Consider the following 20,022-nt stretch of genomic DNA (forward strand, 5'->3'; position numbering starts at 1 on the left):
TCTCTGTGTAGAATAATATTATTAAATTACAGGCCTACTTGATCACACAGACAAGCCATTCATGAACTTAAAAATCTTAGGGATATTGTAATCAAAAGGGCGGACAAGGGTGGGAACGTCGTGTTATGGCCCATTCAAGCATACGAACTAGAGACCTTCAGACAGCATAATAATGTTTAATGCTACAGGAAGTTAGATAACATTCCCACTGTAGCTTTTATAAGAGAGCTTTCACATTTACTTGATGATGCTGTCGAAAATTCAGTTATTTCTCTAAAAATGAAAGAGGCTATTGGAATATCCAATAGTGCCGACCTTTTACTTGCTGCCCAAGGTTCACAAGGACCCCCTTTGCCTGCCTGGTAGACCTATCGTGTCGGGCATTGGGGGTCTTTGTGAACCTATTTGTATATTTGTGGACTTCTATCTTCAGAGGTGTGTGGAGACTCTCCCATCCTTTGTAAAGGACACTACTGATGTCCTGAGACGTCTTGAAAGGGATTGTTCTTGAGGAGGACATGTGGCTTGTCACTTGCGACGTGGAGTCCCTATACATCTCGATACATCATGACCAGCTGTGAAATTCTTTCTGACCATGACAAATTTAGACCCAGATCTTGTATCGTTTATTCTCTCCCTTCTGGACTTCATCCTTAGACATAACTATTTTGTGTTTAAGGACCGCCCCTTCCTACAGCTCCAGGGCACGGCAATGGGGGCGTCCTTTGCGCCCTCATATGCCAACCTGTTCCTGGGGCTGTGGGAGAGGGATACGGTCCTTAGCACATCGGGTCATGAAGCCGTCATGTCCTTGTCGAGATATATTGATGATGGCAGGGCTCCACGTCGCGACTAGATGCATTCCTTGATAGCCTTAATAACAATACCTTTAATATTCATCTCACATGGAAATATAGCCAGACATCAGTTGACTTTTTATACTTATTAATTACTAAATCCAGAGACAACAGGATTGAGACAGACATTTTTAGGAAAGAAACCTCTACTATGCCCTGTTACATTATTCCTCCTCACATCCACCTAAACTTAAGAGCTCTATCCCTGTAGGTCAATTCTTACGAGCACGACGCATCTGCTCCAATGATGATAAATTTCATCAACAAGCATATGACCTATCCCGCATGTTTCAAGATAGGGGCTATCCAAGCAAGGATATCAAACATGGTTTCCTGAGAGCTAAAACTACCAACAGACAATATCTATTATCTAGAGCTGCCTTTAATCTATTGTTTTTTCACCTGTGGGAGCAATTTAATTAAAATTACTACCCTGGTTTTCCAAGCTGCGCTGCCTTAACCCCTCTGGAACGCTGCCGGGGGTGTTGGTGAAGCTGGGCGTCTATCTCGGCATTACATGCTACTAACCTGACCACGTGATATACCACCAAGAGATCAGGATCTGTGAACGCCGCTGGAAATAGATGACAGCCACCAACAGAGCGGAGCTTGTGGAGCTTTACACTGGGGTTGTGCAGAGGTGCACAACTTCATAAGGTTAGTAGCCATCCCCACACCCCTCTACAAATTGCAATACTGAGTCACCCATTGCGCCTTGTTCTCTCCTCTCTTTAAATATCTATTATCTGGCCCCCAAAAGAAATTAAGTACTACTGACACATCACTAAGATTTATTAGAACATTTAATGCCAATTGGATTAACATCAGAAAGATTTTTTCTAAACATTGGCCTATTTTGCTCACGGATCGTGACCTACGATGTCAACTTACCAAACAACCATTGATAACGTGGCGTAGAGCTAAGACTCTCGGAGACATAGTCTCCAGAAGCCATTATGTCCCCCCTAAAAATCAGGTTCTTTTTGGCAGTAAGGGCCCACCATGGGGTTGTTTCCCTTGTGGTAGATGCTCAATATGTAAATACATCACTAAAACAGTCGAGTTTTCAGATTCCGGCAAAGAGAAAAATTTAAAAATTCTGCATCATATCACATGTGAAACAGAAGCGGTTATTTATCATATTAGATGCCCTTGTGGTCTTGTCTATATAGGCATGACCACAAGACTTCTTAAAATACGCATTCAAGAGCATATTAGGGACATAAAAAATGCCGCTTCCTGCCTGGATCCCCAACAGCTTAAAACTATCCCCAGACACTTTTTCGATGCCCACGGCTGTAGCCCTAAGGGCCTTTCGGTTCGGGACATCGATAGAGTGTATCTATAATATAAGGCGGGATGCGTGTCACTGTCTGAAGCCTCGATAGACTGCGCATGCGTGACGCGCAGTCTGGCTCCAGAGAAAAGCACGCATCCAGCCGTTACAGGTAAGAGAAGTGTATGGCGCCGGAGATCGCGTGGTATGCGTAGGCACTGAACGCATACTGCGATCTCCGGCGCCATACTTAGATACTTACCTGACCGGGAGGAGCGTTGCCGCCGCGCCTCTCTTCGCTGGAGACCGGGAGCGGAGTGAAGGCGTCGGACCGGCACAAGCGCATTGCGCTATCCGGCGCCATTTTACTCAAAACACATTTACAGTGTGTCTTCAGCAAAATGGAGCCGGACAGCGCGGTGCTCCGGCGCCGCACTCCTCCCCGGCCTCCGGCAGAACTGGACGCTGCAGCGCTGGAGTACAGAGAAGAAAGCTGAGTATAACTGTTTTTTTTTTGTATGTCTGTACAGTGTGAAAGGGATGAGGGGGCCACACATAACAGGATTGTGGGGTGAGCGGACCATGCATATATCAGGATTGGGGGGTGAAGGGTACCACACATACCAGGATTGGGGGGTGAAGGGTACCACACATACCAGGATTGGGGGATGAGGGGTACCACACCTACCAGGATTGGGGGTGAGGGGTACCACACATACCAGGATTGGGGGTGAGGGGTACCACGCATACCAGGATTGGGGGTTGAGGGGTGCCACACATACCAGGATTGTGGGGTGAGGGGTGCCAAGCATACCAGGATTGGGGGGTGAGGGGTAACACGCATACCAAGATTGGGGGGTGAGGGGTAACATGCATACCAGGATTGGGGGGTGAGGGGTAACACGCATACCAGGATTGGGGGGTGAGGGGTATCACGCATACCAGGATTGGGGGTTGAGGGGACCACGCATACTGGGATTGGGGGTGAGGGGTAACACGCATACCAGGATTGGGGGGTGAGGGGACCACGCATACCGGGATTGGGGATGAGGGGTAACATGCATACCGGGATTGGGGGATAAGGGGTGCCACGCATACCGGGATTGGGGATGAGGGGTGCCACGCATACCGGGATTGGGGATGAGGGGTGCCATGCATACCGGGATTGGGGATGAGGGGTGCCACGCATACCGGGATTTGGGATGAGGGGTGTCACACATACAAGGATTGGGGATGAGGGGTGCCACGCATACAAGGATTGGGGTTGAGGGATGGAGTGCCATGCATACCGGAATGAGGGATACCATACACACCAGGATAAGGATGAGGGGTGCCACGCATACCGGGTTTGGGGGTGAGGGGTGCCACGCATACCGGGATTGGGAGTGAGGGATAGGGTGCAATGCATACCAGGATGAGGGATACCATACACACCAGGATAGGGATGAGGGGTGCCACGTATACCAGGATTTGGGGTGAGGGGTGCCACGCATACCAGGATTGGGGGTGAGGGGTACCACGCTTACCAGGATTGGATGGTGGGGACAGGATGGGGGCATTACAAATACAAGGAGGGGGGCAGCACATACCTGCATGGGAGACCATATACCAATAAAAATGCTCGCCACCCGGGCGTAGCACGGGTTCAATAGCTAGTATGGTTATAAGGGGAGGTAATATTAAACAAAAACTGCTCCAAAAGGAGACACGTGTTGGATACCGTTATGCCCTCTTGTTTGAACGAGTCTGTCAGCTTCAAGTCTTTTCTATAACTTTTTGGATATCAGCGCTATTTTAATGATAGGATCTTATATGTGTGTTTTTTATCTTTTTTATATATATTTTTTTGTTTTTGTTTCTTATTTTTCTTCTTGTGCTTTTGTACTGAGATTGTCATTAATGATATGCTTTTTGATATCTTTAGCACCTTGTCATTTATTGGCTGCTACCTTATTGCTATGACCATCTACTCTCATATGGAGATCTGACGTTTTATCAAGTCCTAGAAAACGTGTCACGCATCATCTGAGGGAATAACATCAGTATGATTTCTCCTATCAAGAACTTTATTCGATTATCTATATTTATTTCTACATCTATTATAATGTAGTTTTGTCTGTAGTAGTTATTTGTGCACTTATTGTTTTATATATGTTTATTATTTTTTCTTTGGCTTACTACTAACAGTGCGGTATATCCATAAATATTATCTGGGAATAGAATATGATTATGTTGTAGGAGGCTACTAGTGTATGTTAAGATCTGGTGAGCAATGAGTTGGAGATCCCTACTATTCCTATTAGACATTATGTCACGTTTATTACTATTATTTACTTTTAAATTTATCCTGACCTGCCCTCGTTGATGGTGGGGGACTGGCCACCACCTGTCTGCAATGATGCTATTCAGGAAAGGAGGCAATCTCTGCCCGCAGCCTTTCTTTTTCTACACATGGACGTGCTTTCGCTCGTGTACTGCGGCGCCCTGGTGGCGTCGTGGTCTGTGCGCCGTTGCCCGGGTAATGGGGGGGTGACGTTGCTCCTCCTCCTCATCTTGCGGGCTGGGCGCCTGGCCGTGTTGTCACAGGGGGCGTGGCATCGTGAGGGATCGCGCGCCGATTGGTGACCAGTACACTTCATTCATATAAATAGGACCCACCTCTTATCATAACCACGCCTCCTGATGAAGCCAAGGCGAAACGCGCGTTGAGGCGTTTGGCTTACTGTCACCACAAGTCTCAGGTCTCCCACCATGACTCAAGGTATCTATATTGAACTGACATTTACTCCACTGGCTAGCATGCTGCACTACCACTACTAGATGACCAAATTACATGCTAGTTATCACCTTAGATGCACTACTTTAGTACAAATACCTTCTTGTATCTAATTGATATTAATTAGTGTTGAGCAAGCATGCTCGACACTGCTCGGTACTCGCCCGAGCATCTCACTACTCGGGATGTTCGGCGAGCACCGAGCATTTCCGGGTTACTCGGGCGGGAGCTCGGTTCTCCGCCCTGCACGTTTGGCGCTCTTTACAGAGCCAATGAACATGCAGGGATTGCCAGCCAGTCACTGTAATGCCGCAGCCATGTTGTTTGTGGGCATTACAGTGATTGGCTGGCCGCACAGCGTCACCTCGAGTATTTAAAACCGGCGCCACCATCTTGGACACAGTCGCTCCGGACCAGCCAGTGTAGGGTCAGTGCTGCTGAGATAGGGAGAGATTAATTCTCCGAAATAGTTAGTGTAGGGTCTCTAATGCCTGCCAAATCAAACAAACAGTCCTTCTCAGGACTAATATCCATCCCAGATATCAGGCAGGCAGGCAGGCTGTATAAGAGATGCATTGGTTATAACAGCAAACGCTGCATTACAGTCCGGTGTGCTCCTGTTGGTCAAATTGCTAGACTTATCACCCGGGTCTCAGGGGCCAGGAAAAAAAGTTTTTTTTTTCATCTAAATCCTGTATTTTTTTTTCCTCAGTCAGACTGTCCAAATACACGTCTTATTAACCTTTTGGTATTCCCCCCGCCCCCCCAAAAAAAAATTGAGTGTGTCTGTGACTGTTCAGACACCAATATATCTGTTTAAAAGAGTCTTGTGTAGGCCAGAAAAATATAACTGTGGTTTTGCACTTCCAACGGTCAAATCTCTGTGTTATCCTTTTTTTGGCATTTTTGCATGAAAAAAAACGTAATGGTGTCTCCCTGACTGGTCAGACACCAATATATCTGTTTTCAAGAGTCTGGTGTAGGACAGAAAAATATAACTGTAGTTTTGCACTTCCACGGGTCAAATCTCTGTATTATCCTTTATTTGGCATTTTTTGCCGTAAAAAAAAAACGTAATGGTGTCTCCCTGACTGGTCAGACACCAATATATATGTTTAAAAGAGTCTGGTGTAGGCCAGAAAAATATAACTGTGGTTTTGCAGTTCCACGGGTCAAATCTCTGTATTATCCAGCTTTGGTATTTTTTCCGTAAAGAAAAATAGTAATAGTGTCTCCCTGATTGTTCAGACACAAATATATCTGTTTTAAAGATTCTGGTGTAGGCCAGAAAAATATAACTGTGGTTTTGCAGTTCCACGGGTCAAATCTCTGTGTTTTCCAGCTTTTGGTATTTTTTCCGTAAAGAAAAACAGTAATAGTGTCTCCCTGATTGTTCAGACACAAATATATCTTTTTGAAAGATTCTGGTGTAGACCAGAAAAATATAATGGTTGTTTTGCAGTTCCACGGGTCAAATCTCTGTATTATCCTGTTTTTGGCATTTTTTGCCCCCCAAAAAAAACGTAATAGTGTCTCCCTGATTGATCAGACACAAATATATCTGTTTGAAAGATTCTGGTGTAGGCCAGAAAAATATAACTGTGGTTTTGCAGTTCCACGGTTCAAATCTCTGTATTATCCAGATTTTGGTATTTTTTCCGTAAAGAAAAACAGTAATAGTGTCTCCGTGATTGTTCAGTCACAAATATATCTGTTTAAAAGATTCTGGTATAGGCCAGAGAAATAGAACTGTGGTTTTCCTCTTCCACTGTTCTAATCTCCTTTTTATTACCCTTTTTGCATTGATAGTGCGAGTCTAAGCTATTTTACTTAATTTACAATGGGAAAGGCGCGTGGCAAGGGACGTGGAACTGGACGTTCTGGTGATGGTGCGTGTAGAGGACGGGGCCGTGGCCAAGGTGAAAATATGCCACAACCAACAGCCACATCTTATCGCTCCCACTTCTTGACCGAAGAACTAGGGAACCACACTACAACACCAGTATTGCAAAGTGATCAGTGTGAACAGGTTATTAATTGGATAGCAGATAATACTTCCAGTTATCTGGGAACTCCCACATCCGGTCTGTCTTCCACACGGTCAAGTTTTATTAGCCGTGAGTCTCAACCGCATACTCCTCCTCACCCTGATGCGCCTTCCTCCCACCATGCCGAGTGTCGTCAGACAGCAACTGATCCCACACTTGGACACTGGTCCATTTCGATATTTGTGCCCCTCGCCTGCTCCGCTTGAAGTGGTGGAAGAGGAGATCCCATGTAGCGATGCCCAAATATTTGAACAGCCACGGCCACAGGAAGTCGACACTGGCAATTTGCCACAAGAGGTGGACGATGACGAGACACAATTGCTACGAAGTGAGGAGGAGGATCGTGGTGCGCACGTGGAAGAGGAGGAGGTGGTGGATGATCTAGTAACTGACCCAACGTGGAAGGAGGACACGCAGAGCGAGGCCAGCAGCACACAGGCAGAGGGAGGCAGAGTACCCCAACAGGCAGGAAGAAGCAGTGTGGTGGCCGCACACAGAAGGCGGGCAACAGTTCCCCGTAACACCAACACGAGGGACGTTGCCAGTACAATGGGTAGGTCTTCCAGAATCTGGAATTTTTTTAAAGTCTCTGCTGATAACACCAAAAAGGTTATTTGTACCACCTGCCATGCCAGCATCAGCAGGGGTGATAAAGCTACCAGCCTGACCACCACCAGCATGATCAGGCACATGGCAGCAAAGCAACCGACTTTGTGGGGTGAACCAGGGTCCACGACCAGTGTCAGCGGATGTCACCACTGCTTCTTCCGCTGTGGTGCGTGTAATAGAAACCCCTGTTGTGCATGTAAGGCAATCTCTGTCCATACTGCATGCAAAGATGCCCCCTCCTCTCAGTCTTCACTTGTTATGGCAGTTTCTCAAAAAACAGCATCAACGCCACGTCCACATCCCACCGCTGCGTTCAATTATCCATATCCCAGAGCTTTGAACGAAAGCGCAAATTCGCAGCCAACGCCCCACAGGCCACAGTCCTAAATTCACACATTTCACGACTGCTTGCGTTGGAAATGCTGTCTTTTAGGCTGGTGGAGACGGAATCCTTCCACAACCTTATGGCAGTGGCCGTCCCTCGGTACTCGGTCCCCAGCCAAAAACTATTTTGCCCAGTGTGCCATCCCCGCACTACACAAGCACAAGTCCCAAAACATCTGCCGTGCCCTCAACAACGCAGTTACTGGGAGAATCCACCTGACAACGGACACGTGGACAAGTGCTTGTGGCCAGGGATGGTACATCTCCCTGACGGCACACTGGGTAAACATAGTGGAAGTTGGGACCCAGTCGGACCATAGGACGGAACACAGACTCCCCACACCGAGGATTGCGGGTCCTATTTTAGTCAGAGTTGCCCCAACAGTGTACAGCTCCTGCGCATCATCCTCCTCCTCATGTTCAGCCTCCATCTCACATATCACCACATCAGTTACAAGCTGGAAGCACTGCAGTACTGCCTCAGACAAGCGGCAACAGGCTGTGCTGAAACTCATAAGCTTAGGTGATAAACCTCACACTGCTTGTGAGTTGTGGACAGCTGTGAAAGAGCAGGCAGATCTGTGGCTGAGACCGCTGAACCTACATCCAGGCATGGTGGTGTGTGACAATGGCCGTAACCTGGTGGCGGCTTTGAGGCGAGGCGAGATCACACACGAACCATGCCTGGCACATGTGCTTAACCTCGTGGTTCAGCGGTTTCTTAAATCGTACCCCGAGTTGCCAGATCTGCTCGTCAAAGTACGCCACCTGTCAGCTCATTTTCGCAAGTCGGCTACAGCTTCCGCTGCCCTTGCTGTGTTGCAGCAGCGTTTGCAGCTTCCGGCACACCGACTGGTGTGTGATGTCCTCACACGTTGGAACTCTACCCTCCACATGTTGCAAAGGATTTGTGAGCAGAAGAGAGCAGTTGTGGAGTTCCAGCTACAACAAGGCCTTCGATATTCTGGTCAGACACCACACATAAGGCCTCAGGAGTGGACCTGGATGTCTGACATATGTGCCATCCTGACAAACTTTAAGAGTCCACCAAGTTGGTGAGTGGCGATGACGCCATCATTAGCGTCAGCATCCGACTTGTCTGTCTTTTGCAACGTTCTCTGCAGAGAATTAAAGAGGAGGCATTTCAGCCAGGGTATGATGAGATGGATCAAGAAGCCGTAGCAGTCGATTACACACAGCCCAGCCTCATCTCATCCCAACGTGCATTGGAGGAGGAGGAGGAGAAGGAAGAACAGGAGCTGGTATCATGCGCTGTAGACGGTAGTACCTGTACAACTGTCTTACCGTCGGTTCAGCGTGGGTGGCCTGAGGACAGGGGGGAGGAGGAGGAGAGCATGGTCAGTCGTCATCTTGGTGAGGACACGGAAGTCTTGCCCGTTATCAGTCTGGCACGCATGGCTGACTTTATGTTACGCTGCCTTATCCGTGACCCTCGCGTTGTAAAAATGTTGGGTGACAGTCATTACTGGTTGGTGACACTTTTAGACCCCCGCTACAAGGAGAACTTTCACTCTCTTATTCCTGAGGTGGAGAGGTCTACAAAAATGGGGCAGTACCAGATGGCCCTTGCTGCAGAACTGTTAAAAAAATTCCCATCTGAACACGCTAGCGGCAGAGGTCACAGTTCGTTGCCCAACCAAGGCGTAAAGGCGAAAGAGACACAACTCCAATCCAGCAGAGACAGAGGAACACTGTCAACGTTCTGGGACAGTTTTCTGAGACCCGTCCAGCTTACAGGCCCTGAGGTGCGGGGTATTCTCACAAGGAGTGGAAAGTTTCAAAAGATGGTGAGGGAGTACCTTGCCGACCGTACCAGCGTCCTCCGTGATTCCTGTGTGCCTTTTAATTATTGGGTATCCAAGCTGAACACTTGAAATTAACTCTTTCTGTATGTCTTGGAAGTCCTGGCCTGCCCTGCCACTAGCGTGTTATCGGAGCGTGTTTTTAGTGCCGCTGGGGGAATTATAACAGATAAGCGCACTCGCCTGTCAACTGACAATGCTGACATGCAGACCCTTATCAAAATGAACAAGGGCGGGATTGGGCCAGACTTCTCATCACCACCAAATGACAGCAGAGTAACTTAAAGTGAAATCCACTGTGTTATTTCGGGAGGTGTATTCCCATGCACCGCTTCACACCCACACATGGGTATATGCTTCCTCATTTCGGCAGTTTTTTGCTCTTATCCTTACCCTCAGCCTCCACTACCACTATACCACCAGGGTGACCATGGTCCGTGTTGCCAGCATTGCAAGTTCCTCCATCCTAATTTTTGGCAGCTTTTGATTGGAAGGCATAGGCAAAGACTATGGGAGACCCACTCCCCAATAATGGGAATAATGTTTTTAAGATGCTGTACTGCATGGCTCTTCCAAGGGGCATTTAAAGCGTCTTGTTAAGCTACTGCAACCTCCACCTCTCTTCCAAGGGGCATTAAAACCATCTTGTTAAGCTACTGTGACGTCCACCACTTCTCCAAGGGGCATTAAAAATGTCTTGTTAAGCTACTGCGACCTCCACCACTTTTCCAAGGGGCATTAAAACCATCTTGTTAAGCTACTGCGACCTCCACCGCTCTTCCAAGGTTCATTAAAACCATCTTGTTAAGCTACTGCTACCTCCACCGCTCTTCAAGGGGCATTAAAACAATCTTGTTAAGCTACTGCGACCTCCACCACATTTTCAAGGGGCATTGATATTGTCTTTTTATTCCACTGCGACCTCCACATCTCTTCCAAGGGGCATTAAAACCATCTTTTTAAGCAACTGTGACCTCCACCACTCTTCCAAGGGGCATTAAAACCGTCTTGTTAAGCTACTGCGACCTCCACCACATTTTCAAGGGGCATTGATATTGTCTTTTTATTTCACTGCTACCTCCACGTCTCTTCCAAGGGGCATTAAAACCATCTTGTTAAACCACTCTGAACTCCACAGCTCTTCAAAGGGGCATTGAAATGTTGTTTTTAATTAACTCTAACCTCCACGCCTCTTCCAACGGGCATTGCATTTCCTCCTAATTTTAGTCAGCTTTTGCTTTTCAATGCATAGGCGAAGACTAAGGGAGACCCACTCCCCAATAATGGGTAGAAGGTTTTTAGTATGCTGTATTCCACGTTTGTTTCAAGAGGCATTGCAGTTCCTCATAATTTTTAGAAAGCCTTCCATTCACTGCTTAGGCCAATAGTGTACAGGAGACCCAGTTGCTATAAATGGAAAAAACAATTTAGTTAAAGCCCTCTGACCTCCATGTCACTTCCAAGGGGCATTGGAGTACCTCGAAATTTTTGGTAGGCATTGCACTCACTGCATGCTCTTTAACTGTCTAGCCGAACCACTCCTTTTGGTACAGAAACATATCGTACAAGACGTGTGGTTGACTGGCCTGATATTGATGTGAATGGTCCCTGTTCCTCCTGCTCTTTCTCCTTTGCCACCACCACATACATCATTCATCACCTGAAGGTTTGTTTTAACGGGAGTCATAGAACTAGGTTTCTAGCAGGAAAACATCCAGCAATCCTCGGAGGAGGTAGGATATGCGCCAAAAAGCTGACCACCTCAGGCCTAGCCGCTACTACATACATGCGCTTGCATTCCAAGAAATCAAAGACGCTAACTTCTATCATCATAATCATGCTCCTCATCTTGGCACTCTCAACTCCCCTGATGGAGAAGCCAGGGCCAACCGGAGGAGTCTGGTTCTCTGGTGGGCTCGTCCAATGCTGCCCTAAAGCAGGCCGGGCTAAGAAAAGTGTGTGGGGGGATGTTCCAAGGAGAGGATGTGACAAGGAGAAATAGTGGTGGCTGGGGAGCGTTTATGGACCCCCGGCCGCCCTCAGGCGGCTGGGGAGCGTGTGTGGACTCCCGGCCGCGTGGTGGCTGGGGACAGAGTATGGACACCCGGCCGCCCCCTGGCGGCTGGGGACCGAGCGTGGACACCCGGCCGCCAGGTGGCTGGGGACTGAGTATGGATACCTCGCTGCCGAAGCAGCCATGAGGTAGTGGCCAGCTTCGGCCTCCTCCAAACTAAAAGGCCCCATTTCAAGTGCAAGCTAGCAGTATGGTATTGCAGCCTGGGGGTGGGTAGTGTTTGGTTGCACACTTACGCTTGCATTCCAAGAAAACAAAGCAGATGCTAACTTCTATCATCATTATCATGCTCCTCACCTTGGCACTCTCAACTCCCCTGATGGAGAAGCCAGAGCCCACTGGAGGAGTCTGGTTCTCTGGTGGGCTCGTCCAATGCTGCCCTAAAGCAGGCTGGGCTAAGAAAAGTCCTCATGTCTTTTGAGCACTGTCACTATCATTTTGGGCATTCTACAGACGGGGGTACCGCCGCAAAAATGCTTGGGTCTGCCATAGACTAACATTGGGCTCGTTGCTCGGGTCGAGCACCCGAGTATCACGGTGAGCTCGGCCCGAGCTTCGAGCACCCGAGCATTTTAGTGCTCGCTCAACACTAATGTTAATCAATATTGAGTGGATTGAGCTTTATTATTGCATATTAACTATAAGTCTTTCACACTTTTAGCTATTATGTGATTTTCGTCCATCCTGGATATCTACTTACTTATACTACCATATTATCCAGAGCTGCTGGACTTTCATTGTATCAACTATATCAGATATACATATATTATAGCCTATGGAGTGTCTATAGCGACCTGGGACTGTTAGTGCAGTCTTGTTCCTGTCACTTATTGGGATTATAAACCCTTTATCCCTTACTGTTTTAGCTGTTCTTTTCCCAAAACCTATCATGTGATGTTTCATATAAAGAAATATTTTTGTATTTAAGAAAATTATAATATATTCTATATATCCCCGATGTGTCTTAGGTATTTATTTATTTTTCCCTGTTATGTTATTTTTCATACGATTACCCTAATGATACCTATTAGACTTTAAGTTTTTATTTAAAATCGTGGTTCTCTGTCAGACAGATCACCTATAAGACTGTTCAAAAATCATACATTTCTTCCATTTTCTTTCCGTTGCAGTGTGTCGGTGAAGCTATTTACTCTAGGTCTCTGTGTAGAATAATATTAGTAAATTACAGGCCTACTATTTAAAACTGGGAATCTCTGTCAGACATATCACCTATGAGACTGTTCAAAAATCAGACATTTCTTCCATTTTCATTCCGTTGCTGTGTGTTGGTCAAGCTTTTCACACTAGGTCTCTGTGTAGAATAATATTAGTAAATTACAGGCCTACTATTTAAAATTGTGGTTCTCTGTGCGACATATCACCTATAAGACTGTTCAAAAATAAATACATTTCTTCCATTTTCATTCCATTGCAGTGCGTCGGTGAAGCTATTCACACTATGTCTCTGTGTAGAATAATATTAGTAAATTACAGTCCTGCTATTTTAAAACGTGGTTCTCTGTCAGACATATCACCTATAAGACTGTTCAAAAATCATACATTTCTCCCATTTTCATTCCGCTGCAGTGTGTCGGTGAAGCTTTTCACACTAGAACTCTATGTAGAAAAATATTAGTAAATTACAGTCCTACTATTTAAAACTGTGGTTCTCTGTCAGACATATCACCTCTGAAACTGTTCAAAAATCATTCATTTCTTCCATTTTCATTCCGCTGCAGTAGAATTATATTAGTAAATTACAGGACTGCTATTTAAAACCGTGGTTCTCTGTCAGACATATCACCTATAAGACTTTCAAAAATCCTACCTTTCTTCCATTTTCAGTCCGTTGCAGTGTGACGGTGAAGCTATTCACTCTAGGTCTCTGTGTAGAATAATATTAGTAAATTAGAGACCTACTATTTAAAACTTGGAATCTCTGTCAGACATATCACCTATGAGACTGTTCAAAAATCAGACATTTCTTCCATTTTCATTCCGTTGCAGTGTGTTGGTCAAGCTATTCACACTAGGTCTCTGTGTAGAATAATATTAGTAAATTACAGGCCTACTATTTAAAATCGTGGTTCTCTGTCCGACATATCACCTAAAAGACTGCTCAAAAATCATACATTTCTTCCATTTTCATTCCGCTGCAGTGCGTCGGTAAAGCTATTCACACTAGGTCTCTGTGTATAATAATATCAGTAAATTACAGCCCTGCTATTTAAAACCGTGGTTATCTGTCAGACATATCACCTATAAGACTGTTCAAAAATCATACATTTCTTACATTTTCCTTCTGTTGCAGTGTGCTGGTGAAGTTATTCACACTAGGTCTCTGTGTAGAATGATATTAGTAAATTACAGGCTTACTATTTAAAATCGTGGTTCTCTGTCAGACATAACACCTATAAGACTGTTCAAAAATCATACATTTCTTTCATTTTCCTTCCGTTGCAGTGTGTCGGTCAAGCTATTCACACTAGGTGTCTGTGAAGAATAGTATTAGCAAATTACAGGCCTGCTATTTAAAATTGGGGTTCTCTGTCAGATGTATAACATATAACTCCGTTCCAAAATCAGCTATTTCTTGTGAACGTGGAAAATATTGTCCTCCATTAAAAATGGGCAAGGTGTGTTACAATGGACGGGGAAGTGGACGTGATGGTGCATGCAGAGGCCGAGGACGTGGCTGTGGACAAGCTGAAATTGTTTCACAACAAACACGCACATCTTCTCGCTCGACCTTACTGTCCCAATTAATAGGGGACTGCAGAACACCACTAATGAACACAGAGCAGTGTCAAAAGATTATTGATTGGATAGCAGATAATACTTCCAGTCACTTAGCCACCACCACCACCCTGTCTTCCACACGGTCAAGTCTCATTAGCCGTGAGTCTGGACCGCATATTCCTCACCCTGATCCTCCTTTCTCCCACCATGCGGAGTGCCAGGAGACCACTGACTTCACATTTTGACACTCAGAAGAGCTGTTCACTTTTCCATTTGTAGCTTCAAGCGAGTCAAGAGGAGAATGCGTGTAGCGATGCCCAAATATTGGAGCAGCTTTGTTCACACTAAGGAGAAGGTGGGAAAGTTCAATTCCTGATGCAAGAGGTGGATGATGATGATGATGATGATGATGAGACACAATTGCCAGAATGTCAGGAGGAGGACCAGGGTGCGGAAGTGGAAGACGAGGTGGTGGATGATATAGTAACTGACCCAACCTGGCAGGGGGACATACAGAGCAAGGACAGCAGCCCACAGGGGGAGGGAGGCATAGTACCACAGGAGGCAGGAAGAAGCAGCGTGGTGGCCGGAGGCACAAGGCAAGAAAGCATTACCCGTAATGCCAACACAATGGAAATTGCCAGTACAACTGTTAGGTCTTCCCGATTTGGTTATTTTTTAAAGACTCTGCAGATAACCCCAAAAATGCCATTTGCGCCACCTGCCTGGCCAGCATCAGCAGGGGTAGCAAAACTAGCAGCCTGACCACCACCAGCATGATCAGGCACATGGCAGCAAAGCAGCCAACTAAGTGGGCCGAAACCAGGGTCCAGCAACAGTGTCTGCGGGTGACACCACTGCTTGTTTCACTGTTGTGTGTGTACGCCAATCTCCTGTCCATGGCGCTTGCCAAATGCCTCCCGCCCTGCACCTGTCGTTGCACACTCTCAACTAGCACCATAAGCAAGCTCGTCCACATCCTTGTCCCAGCACAGCGTTCAGTTGTCCCTTACCCAGTACTTGGAATGCAGGGGCAAAAACACAGCCCCACAGGCCACACTACTAAATTCACACATTTTGCCAATGCTTGTGCTCAAAATGTTGCCTTTTAGGCTTGTGGAGTCGGAAGCCTGATGGCATCAGCCGTCCCTCGGTACTCTGTCCCCAGCCGATACTATTTCTCCCGGTGTGCCGTCCCCGCATTACATGAGCACGTGTCCAACAACATTAGACGTGCCCTCAACAATGCAGTTAAAGGGAAAGTCCACCTAACCATGGACACATGGACAAGTGCTTGTGGGCAGGGACGGTACATCTCGCTGATGGCACACTGGGTCATCATAGTGGAAGCTGGGACCCAGTTGGACCTTGGGACGAAACACATACTCCCGACGCCGAGGATTGCGGGCCCTGGGTCAAGCAGGGTTGTCCCCACATTCTACAGCTCCTGCACCTCCTCCTCTTCAGCATCCATCTCTGAAATGACCACATCAGTCGCAATCTGGAAGCACTGCAGCACAGCCTTGGCCAAGCAGCAATAGGCTGTGCTGAAGCTAATATGCTTAGCTGACAAACCACACAATGCTGAAGAGTTATGGAAAGCTCTGAAAGAGCACACAGATCTGTGGCTGACACCACTGTACCTAAAGCCAGGCATGGTCGTCTGTGACAAATGCTGAAACCTGGTGGTGGCTCTGAGGTGAGGTGAGCTCACACATGTACCATGCCTGGCCAATGTGCTTAACCTCGTGGTTCAGAGGTTTATCAAAACCTACCCAGGTCTCTCAGATCTGCTTTTCAAAGTACGCTGCCTGTGTGCCCATTTTAGAAAGTCAGCTACAGCTTCCGCCACCCTTGCCGTGCCTCAACAGTGTTTGCAGCTTCCAGCTCACCAACTGAACTGCGATGTCCATGTCCCCATCCATTGGAACTCTACATTGCAGATGTTGGGAAGGATTTGTGAGCAGAAGAGGGCAGTTGTTGACTACCAGCATTAACAAGGCTGTCGGTATATAGATCAGAATCCACACATAAGACCTCAGGAGTGGACATGGATGTCAGACATATGTACCATCCTCCAAAACTTTGAGAACTCCACCAAGATGGTGAACGGTGATGACACCATAATTAGCGTCACCATCCCACTTCTCTGTCTTCTAAAACTCTCTCTGCTCACAATTAAAGAGGATGCATTGCAGGCGGAGCATGATGAGAAGGAACAAGGAACCATACAGGGTGATTCCACACAGCCCAGCCTCATCTCATCCCAATGTGGATTTGGTGACAATGAGGAAGAGGAGGAGGAGGTGGAAGAACAGGAGTTAGTTTCCTGCGCTATAGACAGTACTACCTGCACAACTATCATACCGTTTGTTCAGCGTGGATGGCCTGAGGATAGGGAGGAGGAGGAAGAGGAGGATGATGAGGAGAGCATGGGCAGTTGTCTTCTTGGTGAGGACACGGAAGTCTTTCCTCTTTGCAGTCTGGCACACATGGCTGAGTTTATGTTACACTGCCTTTCCTGTGACCCTCGTGTTGTCCAAATTTTGGGTGACAGTCATTATTGGTTGGTGTCACTTCTAGACCCACGCTACAAGGACAACTTTCTGTCTCTTTTTACCGTGCAGGACACGCCTAATAAAATGATGCAGTATGGGAAGGCCCTTGTTGCCGAATTATTATAAAAATTCCCATCTGAAAACGCTGGCGGCAGAGGTCACAGTTTGTTGGACAATAACGGAGTACAGGCGAGAGAATCACAAATGCAATCCAGCAGAGGCAGAGGAACATTGTCAAAGTTCTGGGACAGTTTTCTCAGACCCTCCCATCGCACAAGCCCTTATGCGTGTGCGCCTTTCTCAAGGAATGTAAAGTTTAGGAAGATGGTGAGGGAGTACCTTGCCGACCGTAGCAACGTCCTACGTGATTCCTCTGTGCCTTATAATCATTGGGTTTCCAATCTGGACATATGGCATGAACTGGCTCTCTACTCTTTGGAGGTCCTGGCCTGCCCTGCCGCTAACAATTTGTCAGAGCGGGTTTTTAGTGCCGCTGGTGGAATTATAACCGATGGGCGCATCCGCCTGTCAACTGAAAATGCTGACTCTTATAAAAATGAACAAGGGCTGAAATGGGCCAGACTTCTTAACACCACCGAATGTTTGCAGCGTTTTTTTGGAAGGTCTAACTCTATTTCTATGCACCTCTGTCTTCACACCCAGACATGGGTATACGCTTCCTGATTTTGTCTATTTGCTCTTATCCTCCTCCTTTTCTGCATCTTCATCCTCCTCCACCATATGTACCATATCAACATAACTATGTCTCCTGCAAGGGACATTGGAGTTCTCCAAATTTTTGGCAGCTGTTGCTTCACTGCATAGGCAAACAGTATGGAAGACCCACTTCCTAATAATGGGAACATTGTTTTCAGGAGGCCCTCTGACCTCTACATCTCTTGCGAGGGGCATTGGAGTTCTTCCAAATTTTTGGCAGACGTTGCTTCACTACATAGGCAAACAGTATGGGAGACACACTTCCTGATAATGGGAACATATTTTGCAGGAGGCCCTCTGACCTCTACGTCTCCTGCAAGGGGCATTGGAGTTCCTCCAAATTTTTGGCAGCCATTGCTTCACTCCATATGCAATAACAGTATAGGAGACCAACTTGTTAATAATGGGAACAACAAAGCATAGCTGACTGATGGCTCTCTAACAATAGCGAGGGCCGACTGCTGACCCTTTAAGAATAGTAAGGGCCGCCTGAGGGCCCTATAAAAATATTGTCCCTCCATCATAAATGAAACAGGATGTGTCTGATGATGTGTCACACACCACATGGCCATATAAGGTTGTAAAATGTTAAAATGACATTTCCTGGTGAATACATTTGTTTTGGTTGAAAGCAATGCAAAAGTGCAAAAACGCATCAAAAACTCTACGTGTGAACATAGCTCAAGGTGTGGAGGAGCATTTTTGTTTTTGTATATTTATTTTTCCTTATGAACAAGTCATTACCCTGGAAAGGTTGTTCCTTAACATATTTCCCAGGAAAATACAGTTTGGTTTCGTTTTTGTATGTTTTATTGTGAGTCCGTAAAAGTGGCATAAAAGCTCTGACAATTTTGTTGACAGCAGTGACCTGGGAGTCAGAAATGCTTCCAGGAGTCTTCCCCATGCTATTCCCATGTCATTTGAGCACTGTTGCCATCGATTTGGGCAATTTTTAGGCTCTCTGCAGACCGCGTAGTCCCATAGACTTAAATTGGGCTCGTTACTCGGTTCGAGCACTCGAACATTCCTATTTGCTATACTTGAATGCGTACCCGAGCATTTTAGTGCTAGTGTGGCGCCCCTGAGGGTTCGGTACTGCATCTCACCCTGAGTTGTGGTATCTCACTCTCAGGTAAGGAAGGAGTACAGCACATGGAAGAAAGGTATTGTGGCACCCTGCTACCACAGGTACCACAGGACCCAAAAGGGTGCACAGACGGACTTCTCCACAAGAGGCCCTCACTACACACAGACACCTCCACCCTTCCACCTCATACCACCAGAGGGAGCCCTGTTAGGGATATATATACTGGAGGGTGGAGTTAGGTAGTCAGAGTGTGCTGGCACTGGAGATCAGTGAAGAAGCAGCATGTGAGCTGCTGTGCTGAGGGCCAGCCAGGATCTAAAGCACATGCTGAAGCCCTGGGGCCTAGTGTGGGGCCGGAGGCAAGGAGAAGAGTGAGAGGAGTTATGGGGGCAGAGGAACATCTTAAACCGGACACCGGGTCCGCCCCTACAGGGTCCTCTACGCCCAGTAGGAACAACCGGTATACCAGGAGGATTCTAAACCCCTGGTCAACCTGAAGCTACCATCATTTTACAGAACTAGGAACCAAAAAAGCCCCAGCATCCAGGGATAGTGGTAGCCAGAAGAAAGTTCTTACCGCGAAGCATACAGGTTAGGAGAGTGAAAAAGTACAGAAGCTAGGCCTAGTTTCAGGCTGGTCAGAAGCTTCAGAGTGAGAGGAAGAAACGGATCAGGAGGCCTTAAACCCACTCCCCGGGGAGAGTCAAGAAGTGCACCCTTCCTATCAAGTACCCTAGACCGCACCTGCCGTCTACACCAGTAAAGGTACTGAAGCGAACCCCCTGTGTGCGTGTCTGTTATTCTCCCCTGACCCGACCTGGCCACCTCTCACCTGCATCCCTTCCATCAACCCTGCCCCGGGGGCCCGCTCCACCTGTGGGGAGCAGAAACATCTCAGCTGCCATCCCATCACCCCCAGAGGTCAGCAGCAGCACTGGTACCCATTACCAGGAGCCACAGGTGGGGTCACGAGACAAAACTGTTAACAAAACCCCTTTTAAAGAGTGACCCCAGGGTACGGGCCTGGGAGCCGACTGCCGTGACATCCCACAGAAGGTCAAGGCCCGGGTACCG

Source organism: Phyllobates terribilis, unplaced genomic scaffold, assembly GCF_046119375.1.
Source record: "Phyllobates terribilis strain yellow unplaced genomic scaffold, ASM4611937v1 Scaffold_1__5_contigs__length_1240528914, whole genome shotgun sequence".
Classification (NCBI taxonomy): Eukaryota; Metazoa; Chordata; class Amphibia; order Anura; family Dendrobatidae; genus Phyllobates; species Phyllobates terribilis.